This window comes from Phoxinus phoxinus (genome assembly GCF_949152265.1).
Source record: "Phoxinus phoxinus genome assembly, chromosome: 14".
In the NCBI taxonomy this organism is placed as follows: domain Eukaryota; kingdom Metazoa; phylum Chordata; class Actinopteri; order Cypriniformes; family Leuciscidae; genus Phoxinus; species Phoxinus phoxinus.
The window spans coordinates 9,483,079-9,497,791 of NC_136889.1; the positions used below are offsets into that span (position 1 = coordinate 9,483,079).

At 38.6% G+C, this 14,713-nt stretch overlaps 1 protein-coding gene and 1 long non-coding RNA gene across 3 annotated transcripts in view; one reads left to right on the plus strand and one right to left on the minus strand.

Annotated features, from left to right (window-relative positions):
• Positions 1 to 824, minus strand: part of gabrb1 (gamma-aminobutyric acid type A receptor subunit beta1) — a 31,114-nt gene extending 30,290 nt beyond the window's left edge. The window contains exon 1 of one of the 2 annotated variants that reach the window (XM_079634908.1): positions 531 to 824. The gene's annotated coding sequence lies outside the window, so the exon portion shown is untranslated. The remainder of the gene's footprint in view (positions 1 to 530) is intronic. The other variant, XM_079634907.1, reaches the window with a different exon arrangement.
• LOC307010329 lies at positions 331 to 6,072 on the plus strand. Its single transcript, XR_013800172.1, has 3 exons — positions 331 to 468; positions 4,445 to 4,555; positions 4,698 to 6,072. It is a non-coding gene; the product is annotated as an uncharacterized lncRNA (long non-coding RNA).
• Positions 6,073 to 14,713: the final 8,641 nt, after the last annotated feature.

The window sequence follows — 14,713 nt, forward strand, 5'->3', positions numbered from 1 at the left end:
GCTTTTCTCAGTCTAGAAGGCTCCAAATTCAAAAATAATTTCACATTTCTTCTACATAAATGACCCATTTTAAATACACATTCATCTTTCCAGAGGTGAAGTGTTCCTTTAAAGGGCATTTTTACAAGATAAAATAAGTCTCTGATGTCCGAAGACTATGTATGTGAAGTATTAAGTGAATATACCCCACAGATAATTTTTTACAGCATGTTAAAATTGCCACCAAAAAAACGCACTGCTTTTGTGTGTGTTCCTTTAAATGCAAATGAGCTGCTGCTCCCGGCACAGAGGGCGGAGCTTCAAGAGCTCGTTCTTCACAGGTTCTTCTTCAGTGTCAGGAAAATCTCATCTCACGGAATGAAAATATCACAACAGAAACTGTACTAGTGGTGTTCACTTCGAACCGGAGTCAGACAATGATGCCTACACAGCCAGAGAATATATGCTGCATGGAGTTAGAACAGCCAGGTATACTACTTCAGTTTAATTACGGTTTTATCCATAAAGTGCGTGCTCTAACGTTAACGTACCTTTCATTACTGCCGCCGTGACCAGTATCACTCCGCAGACTGTAAGATAGAGATCACGAACACAACAGTTGTTACAGATCCATCCTCGAGTAACAACTTTTTAGCAAGCCTGCTTTGTACAGACCCTGGTTCACAAATCAGTGTAAAATGATTCGAGTGAATATAAACGCATTTAGGTAGCTTATAGATTGAGGGTCAAATTTCCTTCAAAAACAAAACAATCCACTGCATCTTCACCCGCACAAATGTCGCGAGTAAATGACGACTGCTCTGTTCATTCTTACATCCAACAACAAAACACCTAAATCGCTTAGAAGACATTCTTGTCTACAGCTGCTCCAGGGTCGAAACAATGGCTGACTGAGGCCCTGTCCACACGGAGACGCGTTTAGCTGTATACGTACAAATTTTTGCCGGTTCTTTGTGGCAAGCTTTATGAGTCCGCTAACTAATTGAATATCGTGACTCATCCCTATTTTGTACCAGGCCATTTATGGTTGTTCATATTGTTTAATAAAGTTCTTGGTAGAAAAGAAGAAGCTACTGTGCCTAATTATATTATTGTATACAGCGCGCAAGGTTTATGCGCATGCTCAAAGTCTTCTTCTCCGTTTTTATTGTATCTCTATGACAGAATTACAGCGCCACATACTGGTCTGGGATGTAAACTACATCGTTTTGAGTCGGCTTCAGTGGTTTCGTGTGTACGGAGATATTTCTTGAGACGACGCCGTGTTTACGGAATTCTTTTTTAGAACGAGGCAAAAAAAACATCGGATAGGGAAAGTTCTGGCTTCGTGTGGATGTGGCCTGAGTTTAGCTCTCTCAGGGCGGGTCTATGCTAATATGGCAGTGTCAGTCAACCGTTGTGGGCGGGGCTTGTGCAAAAGTAAGTCACATTGCCCAGAATCTGAAAACTTATTCTGAGACACTGCTTATGGTTTATGGGGATAAAAAAAAAAGCATTATGGGTGGTTGTGTAGTGTACACACACTGCCAACACACTAGGCTAGTTGAACTAGTGGGCTATGATGACCCACTAGCAGTTAACGTTAGCTATGGGTTATCAGCCTTACGTTTCATTATCAAATTAGATCTACTTTTTTATGTAACTGATTTGTAAAAAATATATATGAACAGTCTTTAAAGGTGCTATGTGGAGTTTTTCTACTAAAATGAATCCATTTTTTATTGCCTGTTTGTGAAGGGGTAATCTCACAATAAAATTATCCACTTGGCGGGTTTTGCTATTACCTCAGAAAGCAAGTATTCATTTCTATGTGAAGTCTCCTGGTCGGATTTGCCGCGAAATCCAGTGACGTGACTGAGACCTGCATGCGCTCTCCTGGGCCTATCGCCTCTCGCCTCGTCTACTGACTTTGCACTCAACAGCGACGACACTGCAACTTTATGACATGAGTCTGCTAATACTAAGAAACGACCAGCACAACACAGACTCCAACACAAACTCCACATAATAATAAAAAACAAAAAAAGCACGCGCACGAGTACTCGCTTGTAAACGTATTGGTTGCAATCGGAAACATCACCGCTAGATGCCGCTGAAAACTCCACATAGCCCCTTTAAAAAAACGTGTAATTAGTAGTTTATGCAACTGGCTGCTGGTTCAAAGACAGGCGATTAAGGCAGGATTATCTCTCATAGTTCAATTAGGACATTTAAATAGCTTTTCTAAATGTGCTCTAGAAAAAAAAAACATTAATGGTGTGCATCTGACTAGGGACATATTCGTTAAAATTTAGAGTGAAATCTTAATATTTATACAGTAGTTGGTTCTGTTCCTCGAACTTAATTGACTGAGCAGTGTTCTGAGAGTGCGTTCCAGATAGACTGGATTTTACAGTGATTCTTTTTGCAGGTTAAATTGATACACTAGGTGCCGTTAAGTAAACTTTTTTTTATTTTTTATGAATCATTCAGGAACAAAACAAGTGACTGTCTTAATGAGTGAATCATTGAACCATTCACTCAACTGATTTGTTCAATAAGGCTGTTTCATTCAGCAACAAAAAACGACTGTGTTTCTCAGAGGCTAAGCGGTTCCACATTCCAATGTGACTTTGTTTTGAACTATTTTAGTTGACAAGGCTAAAAACAGACAAAGTAATTTGCAATGTTGTGTCTAAACTGTACTTTGGTGCATAAACTTTTTAGCTCAGTAATGCAAGAATCAGTACACTGTCACTCTCAAATGTGAATCAGAGATTCAAATTCAGACATCCCTTCCAACTAAAGCGTCTTTCGTCTCTGACGCTCTGCAGTTTTCTCATGGTATGAGTCAGATGCACTAGATTATTGGACTTTGCAGTGTTTTGCCACTGTGGAATTCAAAATCCGTTTGAGATGGCAATAAGTAACGATTAAAGTTGTTTGTTTGCTTAGAATAGACCAGTGCAAGTTGAGTCCTTCATATCCGCTTCAAATCAGCTTTAGAGAGACGTGTATAAAATTACATCCTGAGGAAGTTGATTAAACTGTCTTGATGAAGATGCATGTGGATGCATGCTAGTTATCTTCACTCGCTCACCCTCAAAAGAACTGGATTTTCAGCTGGAATCTTTATCAGTCCCACACTCTTCTGTCATCAAGCCATTATTTATTCAGGCTGATGCATGGCTTCAAAATGGCTCACCACAAATGGACACTATTTCTATCTATAGAAGAATCCCTGGCTCTATTCATCCATCTGCGGGGTTCATAGCCTACATTTCTCTCACACAGTTGGTAGACTAATATTGAAAGTAGGAGTGCCAGTTTGAAATAAAATGAAGGAATCAAGTATAAATGTATTAATTAAAAAAAACAAATATATAGATGTATTAAAATCTTGCATTCTATTTTTTATTTACTTGTTTATTCAATAAAAAAAAATTAAAGTGTTAGTTCATACAACAATAAAGCAATACATCAATTTTGCAACTTTTAAATAGCACATAATATTGGCCAAACTGCTTTTCTTCATCCTTTTGCCAATCCCTTTTTTCCTCTATTTATCAGTAAAGTAAAACCTATTTAACTGTATGTTTTTAATATCTAACTGTATAAATAAAACAGAACTAAGATTCTAAAGATAAACTGAAATGATATAAAAAGGAATTAATAGTGATTCATGTCTTGACAGTATGTACTGTGAGTCTAGTATGAATCACATAGCCCTCCGGAGCCTGCAGCTGTCTGTTTTCTTGATCTAAGCCTGATGTGATGTGAATCTAGTCTTTCACGTGAGTGACTTCACCAAAAAGTATTTTGCTTATGTTTGATGTGTTGATATATGCATTCAGTATGTGTGTGTGCACATTCCCTGACATGATCATATCTCTGTATGTGCAAATGGATTTACTTCTTTAGCCTGGGGGAGCACAATATGGACATGCCTTTAGAATTTACCCCAAGATGTCTTTTTTTTTTAGGCTTCATTATTTCTCTAATAAGTTCTCTATTAAGCTATACTTACATGTTTTGAGATGTGCCGTAACTGTACATTTCTTTAAAGATTATTAAATTGCTGTGGTATGCAGTCAACAGAGATATAAGTGTGTATCATAAAAGACAAGTTAACTCCGTAAAAGCTCCACAAATGTTGCGTGTGTGTGACGAGAAACACTTCTTGACGTTTCACTTTATCAGCAGTCTTGACAGTGGCCATCTGTGCCTCTTATCCACTACAGAGCTCTCTTGGGACAATGAGCAGGGGAACACATGTTTAAAGTGTGCGTGTATGAGTTCAAACTGTGCTTGTGATATTAATGTGTGCCGCAGCATTTCGCTCTCTTCAGGCTTTCCAAACAATCAAATGCCCGTTTGCTCACCTCTTCCTTTCTGTTAGCATAACACTTGAGAAGGATGACATCATGTACACATAACTAGAATAATGTCTCCATGTGTGTTTAAGGTGTTTCTGGAGGACTCTTATCTTTACAGACTTCAGAGAGGGGGAACAGTCAATGCTGTGCTCCTTGGACTACACAATTGAAAGTAATAGTTTGAAAGGAACAACATAAGGGTGAGAACAAGATGACTGAATGCATTCAAGGAACATTGTATAAATGTGATGAAAGAAAGTCCATGGATCTATATTGATGTATATTTTCGTTTCTTATTCAGTGTCAGAATAACCGGGTTTCATAATGTTTACTACTCTACAGTGAGTGGATGGTGAATAGATTGGGGAGTGTGTGATGTGAAGATGACTCATCAGGTGAGGCGTACTGATCACCATGGCTCCCAAAATGTCAGCTCCAATCAGACAATAAAGAGAGGACTTTCAGTAGCCACTCTGCAGGCAAGTCAAAGATACACAAGCAGCCACAAATATATGCAACTAGCATACGTGATGCAGAAATAAATACCCATAAACACACACAAAACACAAACCAGTTAGAGTACACATGTATGTCATAATTACAAAAATTGTGGGTGTTTGAGTGGGAGGAGAAACTGAAAAGTGAGAGGAACTGATGGTCGTTTCTACTAAGCATATGAGTCACTGGACTGGACAGCCAAGCACTATGAAGTTGTTCCAAAATTAATTATTTGTCCCCCAAATCAATGACCCGAGCACTAACACAGATCAACTCACCTGTCAGTCTTGCGTATTTACACCCTCCGGCCATCCAGCACATCATTGCTCATCTGCTCTACATTACATCACACTGTAATGCTGTTTTTGAACAGACAGAAGAGCCGGCCATGCTCTTTTTTGTAGTATAGCCACTGGCTGTCGAAAACAGTTTACTGTTCAGGTTCACCCCAGGACACTTATTAGATCAAATAATATTTACCCACTCTAATGTTTGCAAATTAACATTATTTATTTTGCATTCATTCTATTTAATAAATTCATTCTATTTAATATTTCGCATTCATTCTATTTAATAAATAGATTTTCTGGCTGTGAAAGCAAATTCCTACAGCTTTGACGTTAAAGTCATTAAAAAATCTAGGATTCTAGGAATCTAGTATCAGCCTCAACTTTTCACTCAAATAATTATGCTGATGAGATATTTTTTAACAAAAGAAATGTGATAAATTAGAAAAATGCTAAAAACAAAATAAAGCACTGACACTATAGTGCACTGAGCCATTTACTTGAGAAGCATAAGAAACATACATTTTTGTCAGAATGTTCTTTGTGGAGTTGTTCCTTTGTTTGGGGCCAAGAAAGGTCAAGTGTCTAGATATAGATGAGCAAATGACCTTCATAAAGATAGGCAGAGCAACTTGAGTGAATGAAACCGATTTCAGAGACTAACCCGGTGTGTGCTTGGATGATGACATGCATTTAAGTGGTTTCATTAGCCTTGTTTTCAAAAAAGGGCCTTGTATTTGTTTTTGGCAGCTATGGGAAGTGAAAAAATGAAATCCCTTCATCTCTGCCCCCCACATAAGGATAATGATATATCATTGCTTAATGAAGCTGCTTAAATATAAACAGATTAAATTGATCTGAGTGCCAGAGTGTTACTCTAAAATGTATACATCTTAATAAAAATCTCATCGATTCTTGTTTGTCGATGACATAATTTCTTCCCCGGCTATTTGCCCGAAAATTACAGTTGATGAATTCAGTGGCATATCAGACAGCTATATCTTTTTTTAATACAATTCTTTGTAAAATGCTCCTCTCTGTATAACTTTCATCAATATTTGACCTGACTAATCATGCACCATGGATCGTAGTGTGACCTGACCTCAAGGACAACACACACAGACTGTTCCACCCCCGTCAATCCTCCCTCTCATTTTCTCTCTTGGCTAAGTGCTTAATGAACCTTGACCCTCTGAGATATCTCAATGCAGGGTTTGGTGACGGCTGAAAAAACATTTTTTAATATCTCAGATTTTGCCGGTCTCTAACAGTGTTGAATCAACCATTTGAACTCCCCAAATGTCACCTTAAACCTTTGATATAAGAGCCTGAGATCACCATAGCAACATCAGGACATTATCTTATGCTGTGTGCTCCCCCCTGTGAGTTGTAATGGAAGCTCTTATTCTCTTCTTCAGATCTGCCAGAAGCTTATGAGGAATGATAATAAGAGATTAGTTTGGAACAGCCTCACGAATCAACACAAAAATGAATATTTATGAAAAATTACAAAACGTAGAAAAGTACTTCTTTATACCAAAGAAAACCCTGATTCATTCAGGAACTTGTTGCTCTGAGTCACTAACTGAATAATTCTACTTTGACGCTGAATAGTTATGTGGACCAAAAATACATAAAGTCAACATTGTGTCTAAAGTCTGTTACACAGTATTTCTTCTTTTTCTTATAGTTTGCCTTAATAACTGTTGTTTACAGTTACAATATCACACTTGCAATAGTGCTGGTGATGTGCGTTTATCAAATCACGAATGTATCAAAAATTATGTTCATTTTTCAGTGTATGTAGATATCTCTTTTTACAGTTAGAGCTAAATTGCACATTTGTAATCCTAAAAAACATTATTTCTAATTTTTTCATTAAGCAAATTCTCTTAGCCAAAGCATTTCCTATATGTAAACAGACGTTGAAATCCATCACATCCCTCCCATGTGCCCCTAATCTTTACTGAGAAATTGTGCCTACACGGATGCACATACACACACATATCCAAATGAGAGTCTTCCTACCACACATTGGAACTGCAAACAACTTTTTTTATGTCATGTTAGCCATGGTAGAAAAAGCAGCGAGTTTAGTTATGTTTTTTCTTATTTTGAGACAGGATATGTTTGTAAATTGGGGGGATGATAAACCGTCACACTCATTCTTATTATATCTATAACAGCATCGTTATACCACCTCCATTTGGTCTTTTCTCTCTCCTTTTTTCTTTTCTATCTTGCCATTCTAAAAGCAGTGTGGTGATAAATGGACCTCAGATGAATGACTAAATAAGAGTCCATCTGTCTGGATTGGATTCATATTTAAAGGCCCGTTCTCATGCAATATTCATATGCAGCCATTGTGACCCTCACATAAACAGACATATACATGCTCACACACACACACACACACACGCACACACACACACACACGCACACACACACACACACACGCACACACACACACACACGCACACACACACACACACACACCATCTGCCATGAATTAGTTCTGGGTGTAAATAATTAAAGATCTGTATGGAGTCATGAATGTGGAGGTGCTGTGGATGAACCCTATCAAGATTTATGGGTCAGCCAGAGACTTTCTGACCCAAAAACCCATAGAAATGTATATGCGCAGACTGATGTCAGAGAATGGCAATGAATCTTAATCACTCATATTATTCAGTTTTAACCTGATTCCATATCCATATCTGCATATGTATGTCACCCCTTTGTCTCTATATTGCCACATATGCTCCTCACTCTTTTATGAACATTGCATTTATCCTCTGACACCTTTACTGTTCCACACACACACACACACACACACACACACACACACACACACACACACACACACACACGTTGGACTCGGGCACAAATGTAATAAATCAGAGTTGACTTTATTACCAGTGGGCTGCCTGTGGGGAGCACTGCAGTGACAGGTTGGCATTATCATAACAGACTAAAAGCAAGAAAGACTCTCCCTCAGCCAAGTGGTTTAAAAAATAAAACACATACATGTGTTTGCACAGTATGTAAATTAATATTATTCAGTTTTAAGATGAGATTAATAGTGACAAGGTTTGAGTCTAACTTGATGAGGAGTTGTCTGGAGGGTCAAAGGTTAATGAAGATTGCTTTAATCACTCTACAGGGTGCTCTGAAAATGAAGTGCTCTGCTGAGAGTTGCTGTTATTGACATGGGACCTATGAGTGTCCATGAAAAGCAGTGAGTTTGTAGATTGTGCCACTGATATGTGTGCATGGTTATAATCCTACCTGTATCATAATGATTTGGGGGATTCAAAATTTATGGGAATACTAAACTGTGATTATGTGCTAGCATTAACCTTATTTCATAAGAGCCATTCTTGCTTGTTTTATGTCCTATGCTAGTAAAATATAACATAGATCACATACAGTATCACCTTTACTACAGCTGTAAAGCTCTTGGCCTGTTCTTACACCCTGTAGCCCAAGACCGGTTTCCCACTGAAGGCTGAGCGGGGCTGAGCCTGGTTAGTACCTGGATGGGAGACCTCCTGGGAAACCCCAGTATAGTGACGGGGACACTATACTTCCAAAGAGCGGCGTCCTTCGGATAAGACGGTAAACCGAGGTCCTGACTCTCTGTGGTCATTAAAAATCCCAGGATGAGAGAGAGAGAGATTTTTATTTACCCTTTCGGAAAATTGTTATGTGCCATACACATGTCCTCCGAAAAAGAGTTGGGGTATAACCCCGGCATCCTGGCCAAAATATGCCCAGTGGCCTCTGTCCATCATGGCCTCCTAATCATCCCCATATACTGATTGGCTTCATCACTGTCTCCTCTCCACCAGTAAGCTGGTGTGTGGTGGGCGTTCTGGCGCAATATGGCTGCCGTCGCATCATCCAAGTGGATGCTGCACATTGGTGGTGGTTGAGGAGATTCCCCCTTCTATGTAAAGCGCTTTGAGGTCTCAGAAAAAGCGCTATATAAATGTAACAAATTATTATTATTATTATTACAAAAGTGAGCGCTGTTTGCCCTCTTTAGACTGAGCTTCCCACCATTCAATTCATAAAGTGCAAACAAATTGCATGAACAAACATCAACAGCATAAAAAGCACTTGTAACATGTATGTGTTTTCAAAAGAAACTGTTGTTAGGCTCATATGTTGGATAAAATAAAAAAAACAGCCGAGTTTTTGCTGTACAGACTTGGCATGGCATAATTAGTTATTCCCAAAATAACTCTCCTTCGTTAGTGGGCTTCGCTTCTCTTATCTGATCTGCCGTCACAACTGCACTTTTCTTCTCTCTCATCAACTGTTTCTGTGTACCATCTTCAAAAGGATAAGTGGAGTAAAGTGGAAAGGGAAAGCCCACCTACAGGGCTCAGTGTGTGTGTGATAGGCGCATAAATGTGTGAATGCAAGTGGAATTCAGCCAAACACTGCTTTCATCATGGGAAAACTAGCACATAAACAGTCTCACTTCAGAATAAAGAAGGTTGTGGCTTCTCAAGACCCCTGAAATTTGCTTTGCATGGTTTGAAACATTTAAACGAAAGATGAAGTTTGGCTTCTCTGATGTTCAAAATGTCCTTGGAATTTGAAAATTTGGCTAGCAGTGAGGCACTACCCCCTTTTTTAAAAGTGCCCTGCATGTAGTCAATAATTGTATCCCTTAAAACTCCCCTTTTATCACCAAAATGACATATTTAAAAGTTTTTTCCCTTGAAAGAAATTTGTCATGCCTTAATATAGCTTGAATGTAACTCTACACCCTTGTCTTATTATGCGCGGTTCAATGAATATGCAAATCAGCCCTGCCTCCACTCCAAATTAGCATAGGCCTACATAAACCGTAGTTAAACAATCTAAAAATGAATTTATACCTGTATGATAATGCTGTAGGCACATTGGACCAGCGGTTTCGAAAATGGATGGATGGATGATTCAGCTGCGGCGCCGTGTTTTGGTCAGACGAAGGAATTCATTCGACGTGCGACTCTCACAGTGCATTATGGGTATACTCTAGCCGTTGAGCGCACATCAGTTGTACACTGGTTATTGTGGTGTATTGTGGGATTGAATGAGTGAAGTTTCTTCTTCATAACTTCTGCAATTCACTCATGCTGGATATCAGCTTCTGGTCCAAATCCTGACTGATGACAAACTATTCTTATCTTATTAGTCCTTGGAGTTGATCACAATTTGTAGACTTTTTTTTGCTTGTCCATTTGTCCTTTGTGGATCTCTGTGGGATTAAGATTCGGGGAGTTGTCTGGCCACGGATCCAAAATTTCAATGTAATGATCTCTGAGTCACTTCATTATCACTCTTGCGTGACAACAGTTTCAATTATGCTGGGAAATTCACAAATTATCTCTAAATTGGTCCTAGGTGGATGTTTTGAAACCATTCATTATTCTTGGCAGTGTTTTGGGCAGAATTAGACAGCCCACTCCCCTAGATGAAAAGCAACCCCACACATGGATGGTCTCAGGATTTTTCACTGTTGGCACGACACAGGATTAATGGCGGTCCGGTCACCTTTTCTTCTCCAGACAATTGATTTTCCAGATGTCCCAAACATTACGAAGGGGGCTTCTGCTGTCCAATCCTTGTACTTCCTGCAGAATTTCAGTCTGTTCTTGATGCTTTTCTTGGAGAGAAATGGCTTCTTTTCTGCATGTCCTTCTTGATACCAGGCCATTGTCCAAAAGCCTTTCTTTCTTTTTTTGGGGCCAATGAAGCTTTTTGCAATTATTTAAAATGCATCTGATCACTCTGCACAGTAATCTAGAAACAATGTAAATCAACATCACAACAACTGAAGTTGAACAAAATTTGCATTTAGAAAAAAGCATTCAAAACAAACAAGCCGTTTCTCAATGTCAAGGAAGGATCCTCGGAAGCCGGAATTTCGAGGATGCTACGTCATCGACATCCGTCGAAGGACTGTTCCAATGTCGAGGATCCTCAGAATTTCAACCAAGGGCGGAGTCCTTCGTTCGGAAAATATCCCATACACAGGAAAGTGTGCATATGTGTAGACTTCGCGCTCTCAAATCGCCCACAATCCTATGCGCGCAGCTTTGCCATCTTGTTTAAAAAAAAATACAAAATGTTGGACGTTAGCGGAGTCGGAGCAATAACGGGGCAATATGCTTTTAAATGTAGCCTAAGTATATTTACGTTACCATACATTTGTTATAACTGTCATATAAGTAAAGTTTAACGTTTAAATGCCAGTACAAATTACTACCGTATTGATATTACAAATTACGTTATGGCTAACCTGTCATTTTAACAATTGTTAGCTTGTTTGCCGTCACCGGCATTTCACATATTTTACCATTGCATGTGTTTTAACAGCTAGAATGTTGCTATGGACGCAGTTCTGTTCACTCAGGCAATACAATCATTTTTAAATCAATAAACTCCTTTTTAAATCAATATTTTGTCTCAAATTATTTATTTATTATTATTTATTAATTTTGTTAGGTAGGCAGCCATGTAATAAGCGGGATAATGTTATAGCGAGCCAGTTTTTACAGCGAATACAACCCTTTTAGGTTTATTCAAGTCCGCTTCGCGTGGGGTTCGATGTTCCATTTACGTGTTCTCTCGAATCCTAAAGAGGATCCTCGTCTAGCCTCTGAAGGAAATGACTTGGAAGGACGCGTCCTGCCAAGGAAGTATCCTTGACATTGAGAAACACCTACAGTCTCTCACTTCCGCCAATATAGATCAATGATTTTGATGACATCACTGTACACTTCAGCTTCTCATCAGATTTTCTCCAATCAAATGCTCTTTAGAATCTAAGTGACCCACCCCCTACATTATAATGCTGAAGCTGCGGCTTAAATCGGTCATCTGTTCAGACATTTACTGTTTTCGACATTGTGAATGACACACAATGCGCTATATAGGGAATGATTCAGACAGTGTAAATATGCTTTCCATTGAAGCGAAGGAAGTCTGGTTTCACATAAGTGTCACGCGAACCGCCACAGTGTGCGTAGTCTGCTCCGGTCCAGAGACACGACAGAGCGGATCATATGCGCGAGTTGACGCAGACCAGAAAACGTATTGGATACATTTCAATTCTGCACAGAATACTAGGGCTGTAACGATGTACGATATTAAACCGAAATCGCGACACTCAGATCCACGAAACTGTGTCGCGGTGTGAGAAGGCAGATCGCGATAGACACACCCCTTCCCAGACTTATCTTTCTCGTCCAGAATAGATCCTAGGGCTGTGACGGGGTCTTTTACATATTATTAGGTATGGGAATTTCAAGCAAAAATAATATTCGAAGATCGCTGCGTATCATTTGATTATTATTCAAAAATCGCACCTCTCCCCCACACGCACACACCCGCGAGCACACACACACACACGCACACACACACACACAAGCAAACACCAGAGCAAGTGAGCAAAGCGCGCGGTGTTTGCTTGTATGTGTGTGTGTGTGGCACCGGCGCGCGCGTGAACTGGAACTCACCTCGTAAACGAATCGAAACTTACGTAGAAAGCTTGAAATACTTTTACTTGATTTAACGTTAATTCAAAACATAAAGAAATGGCTGCTTAGGCTAATTCGTAGGAAGTGTGCATTTCTCTATATAGGCGCGTTCACTTTGTGGCAAGCGTTATTCCTGCGCTTGAGATGCGGGTCATGCGGAATAGGCAATATATAATTTGTGGTTTACAGCACAGACAGTAAGTCTCGGTTACCTCAGAAGAATTTTTAACATGCTCGAATCTTCTCCACAATGGAGTATAGTTCTGTTTGTTTTTCAAAAGTATTTTGTTACAAGAAAACAGAGTTATAGCTTTGAGACACCCCTCGCTGCAGCCTGTAGCACGATGACGTAGTTGGATGGTCCAATACGTGGTGGATGGAGGTGTGTTTTGGTGACGGATGCGCAGTAACGATCTCTGGGTTATAATCGTACTATCTATGGTTATAATTCGCCTGCGCTGGTAAAGGTGACATGTTTGCTCAATATTGTATTGAGATGATGTTCTAATCTAACCTGTGTAGTAGTAGTAGTACAGTTTAATAGTAAGTAATTGTTGATGAATAAGTAATTACATAAATGGGATGCTAAGTTATCCGAGATTCTCTCTACAAAATAGTTAATTTTACAACATTTCAATCACATGATTTTAAACATACATTTGATAGATTAATAGCATGTCCTCACTGCAAGTATTTTTTTTTTTACCATTTTTATTTACCCATAAACCTGTCATAATTAAATGTTGCGGGGATATTGCGGGGTTGTTATTATTAGCCATTTTATTTTATTCAGGTCATATTTGCTGTTGAGTGGAAGCAAAAATGAGTCAATAATCTAATTGTCTCTGTGTAATTTTAAAGGTACAATATATACAATAAGGTCTGTAAACATTACAATACCAGTACACATCCAAGGAAAAATGCAAAAATAATAACAGCATCAAGAAAATAAATCTTGTCAGATGTCAAAAAAAAAAGTGCTTAATGATATTTTGCCTGGTAAGAGTTCCTTCTTTAATGGCTATTGGTTTTTCCAGTGATCTGTACATAAGGTTCTTGCTGTTCAGTGTCTGCAAGACATGTACGGAAGCTTGTTTTCGCCACGGAGTGAGAAATAAAAAAGGTAATTGCGATTTTTATCTCACTATTCTGACTTTTTATCTAAGAATTGCGTGATATAAAGTCGCAATTGTGTGTTATTAAGTCAGAATTGCGTAATATAAAGTCGCAATTGCGTGTTATTAAGTCATAATTATGAGATATAAACTCGCAATTGCGAGAAATATAGCTTGAAATTCAGACTTTTTTTCTCAGAATTGCATGTTTATATCTCGCTATTCTGACTTTATAATACGCAATTGGGAGATAGTCAGAATGGCATGATATAAAGTCGCAATTGCGTGTAAGTCAGAATTGTGAGATGTGAGATATTAAACTAGCCTACTGAGGTAAAAAATAATAATATTTTTGAATAATATTTATTTGACTTTATAACTCACAATTACGAGTTTATATACACAATTCTGAGAAAATATGTCAGAATTGGGAGATATAAACTCGCAATTATGTGTTATAAATTCAGAATTGCGAGAAAAAAAGTCAGAATTCTGACTTTATAACACCCAATTCTGACTTTATATCTCGCAATTCTGACTTTATAACACGCAATTGAGACTTTATTTCACGCAATTCTGACTTTATATCTCACAATTCTGAGAAATAAAGTCAGTATGCTAAATGTAAACTCGCAATTGTGAGATAAAAAAGTCTCAATAAATTTGTTTTATGTTTTATTCTGTGGCGGAAAAGAGCTTGCATACTCAAGTGACCATTTATATATTAACTTTATTCTTTTTGAAAGATCAAAGCACCTGTGATTGTTTCCGTCACCAAAACACACCACCGCGCATGCGCGTAACAGAGTCCACTACGTATTGGACCATCCAGCTACGTCATCGTGCTACAGGCTGCAGCGAGGACCTCTTGATAGCTTTAGCTATTTATTTATTTATTTATTTGGCTTTTAAAATCCTCC